General features: G+C 47.3%; 1 pseudogene; it reads left to right on the plus strand.

Annotated features, from left to right (window-relative positions):
- Positions 1–237: 237 nt before the first annotated feature.
- Positions 238–987, plus strand: LOC119367160 (annotated as a pseudogene).
- The last annotated feature ends 2562 nt before the right edge of the window (positions 988–3549 follow it).

The following is a 3549-nucleotide window of genomic DNA, read 5'->3' on the forward strand; positions in this document are numbered from 1 at the left end:
GCCGGTCCTTGGTGCTTCAATGCCTCGACGTCGACGGCCAACCGCATTTTTCATTGCCGTCACCAGTGACACGCCACTGCTCAAGCTCTGACTCGGAACAGACTCGGATCCATCTCGCACAGCTCGTCCATCTCGTACTGCCACGTAGGTCAGCCGGTAGCTTCTTCGATCGCTGTATATATAATGCGTGGTTGGCCAGCCTGTATGCCCTCGATCAAGTGAGCCTGCAGTTTCGTACCATCATATATCCATTCCATCCTGTGCATAGGCCCGGCGTCCAGAGCGATATCAACGAAGATGGTGGTGGTCTCGCGGGTGGCCGGCGGGCTGGCGCGCGCCCTCCTCTTTGGCGTCTTCGGGGCGGCCGGCACGGTGGTCGGCGCCGCGTACGGCCTCCTGTCAGGCTTCGTCGACGAGGAGGACGGGTTCATGCAGGGGACGCTGCTCGGGGCGCTCGCCGGAGCGCTCATGTCCCTCGACCTCGCCCACTCCATATTGGCCATATGGTGCCGCCGCAACCACCACGACCACTGCTCCCCCTTGGATGCTTCCGCCGGGCGAATCAAGCGCACCGTGCGCCGTCTTCGGGCTGACGGCTCTCGCCGATCCGCACTACTGCGGAAGATGAGGCGATCGCGCCGAGCAACCGCCAAGATCGTCAAGCTTCGGCTTCTTTCCACCGGTGGCCATCACTGCCGCTGGTGGCACTGGCGGCACTGGCGGCTGCTGCCCCATCTCCTCCAGGAGTTCGAGGCCGGCGGCGAGCGCGAGGGGCGGCGGCTCCCGGCGTGCTCCCACGTCTTCCATCTCGAGTGCATCCGTAGCTGGCTCCTGCGCAAGCCGCACTGCCCCATGTGCCGTCACGCCGTCCACTTTTAGCTCTGTCCAGCGGCAAAGAGGTCAATTTGTGATTTCAGATGTTTTTGGCGATAGTTTAAAAAAAATGTTTTTGGCGATTTCAGTACGTGGTCACAGTCTGCGCTTTTACTTGGGAGCCGCCACGTGTTACGTGTTCATTGGTTGGCCACGTGTTACGTGTTCATTGGTTGGTCATAGCTACAAAGCTATTGACCGTTTCCCGTCAACTAGTGAAAAGTCTACCGCAACACCTAGTAGTACACCAAAATGCAATACATCTTTTTTTTTTCTATGGCAAACAACACCAGAGATGTGAATAGTAACTTTCGTCTTCCTAACTGTCTACTACAACATGTGGTCTGCCCGGCTTCCATGGTAGAGGGACGATGACAGCGTCGTACCTTCGGCTCGTTTCAGTGCTTGTAGCCGCTGTTAGGTGGTCTACAAACTTGATGTAATTTTTTACTTCTATTGTTCTTTGTACTATATTGAGAGTTGATGAATAGATCGAATTTTTTTCCTGCAAAAAAAATAAAATAAAAGACAACACGAGAGATTTGAAAGGTAACTCTTGTGTTCTTCTGGATGAAAAACAAAGCAAAATTGTAACTTCGGAAATTAGAATAGTAACTTTTATATAGGACTGATTTTTATATATTTTTGCATAGAATACCATAGAAGTCATTTCTCCGCAAAAATTTACATGCGAGTATAACGGTAGACCATGTTCGTTACAAAAAGTTTCTGAACTATTTGAATTATTTTAATATTTTTTCAATGTGGGTGCGACTAGACCTAGGTTTTGCTGTGTATTTTCATCTATGTTTCTCCTTAAAAATATTACATGTGCACTTCCATGTTATCTTTCATTTTCCAAGAAACCTTTTGATTGGATTGGTACATGCATGAAAATGTTGGACATCGTCATCGAAACCGCTTCCATTGAGATAAAATCTGTAAACTCATAAAAATTTATTAATAGATAGCAAACCCTTATAATATGCCCCAGCTTTCCTAGATTAGAAGGGATTCACGCATTTTGAGTTTTTACTTTGACAATACCCGTGAAAAGATCAATTTGACAAATACCTAAAAGAAAAAACAATTAGACAAAATATATATGAGTAACGTACCATCGGACGTAAACTGTTGAAAACTTATTTTGAGTGACAAATCAATGGCACAATATTTCACACAAAATCCACATGTCTGTGTTACTTTCACTAATAGTTGCACGTCAAATTGATGGCTATATGGTCCGTGAAGAAGAAGAGTACATACAAGCCCTCTGATTACGAAGAAGAAAGTACACAAGGAAAGTCTCTGCTGGCATCAATTCTCTGTACGTTTCTGGTTACGATCTCCGGAGAAATGGTTTTGCTGCTACTGTTGACCCCCATTAAAGCCTGAAACTGTGATTCCATCAAGTTGTCCCCGGCAACTAAAATAAAGCGGATTTTAAGAAAATTTGAAAAAATTAAAGCGTGCGCGTGCGCTGATTTTGACATGGCGCCCTCCGGAGGATCATGCGTGGCAGTGTATTTTTTTTTTGCGGGGTAGTGTATGGTTTAATTAGACGTACATTCGTATAGGCCACGCGTAGAAGCATTCTACACACGCATGCCAATCAATCTATTTAGGCATCTCCAAAGTTGACCCTAAACTGAACACCGTATCCGTCCATGGCTGTCAGCCTAACACTTAGTTTGGATGAACATCGTGGTATCTCCTTTGTGCCGCATAAAGGACGTCATGTTTTTTTTTTTTGAGAAATCCAGATAAAAGACGGCATGTTACATGAGGATGCGTACAGCAAAGACAAGATAGGAAAAAACAAGGCAAATCTTTTGATTTTCAAACAGTGTTTTCTTGTTCTATTTTGGCAGGTTATTGATCTGTGGATACATATATGTGTGTGTGCGTGCGTAGACACAGAAGGGATGCAAATTGTTCCATTGGCATAGAGCATAATGATGTGTTTTCGGTTGAGTACGATCGACCATTACGTAGCAGCGTTAGGGCAGTTTGAATGAGTTTCACCCACCGAAAGACGGACAGCTTCGACCTCCGAACTCTTGTTTAAGCATGCATGTCGATTTCCTGGGGCAATGCTTGCGGTTTTGAATGAGTTGAGCCCACGGACGTGGTTCGAGAGCCTGAAAGTAGCATGCTGATGCCTGATGTCTCTCGTACGTGCTGTCCCTATACGTGCCTTGATTTTGACACTGCATCCTCCTCCCGCTCTAATCAGATTCATTCATCCATTCAGCAGCAGCTTGATCAGTTGTCCCAACCCATACCATTACTAGCTAGCTTAGCTTCCGAGTGGGTCTCTGCTCTGCCTTGCCTGCATCTGCATCGATTGGTATGTATGGCGGCGTGTCGTTTCATGTCACCGCACGCGTACGTACATCCCTTGTCAATTCAGTTTAGCAGAATCTAGCTGCAGTGGAGTGCCGGCCCTCGGTGCTTCAATGTCTCACTAGTAGAAAAAAGGCCTACAGACCCGGTTGGTGAGGACCTTTAGTCCCGGTTCATGAACCGGGACTAAAGGGTCGGTACTAATGCCCTGACCCTTTAGTCCCGGTTCAATCCAGAACCGGGACAGATGGGCCTCCACGTGGCCTGTCCGCTGAGCCCAGGACCAATAGGCATCCACGCGTCAGCATTTCTGTGGCTGGGTTTTTGTTT

The sequence above is a fragment of the Triticum dicoccoides genome, chromosome 2B (assembly GCF_002162155.2).
Source record: "Triticum dicoccoides isolate Atlit2015 ecotype Zavitan chromosome 2B, WEW_v2.0, whole genome shotgun sequence".
Taxonomy (NCBI): Eukaryota; Viridiplantae; Streptophyta; class Magnoliopsida; order Poales; family Poaceae; genus Triticum; species Triticum dicoccoides.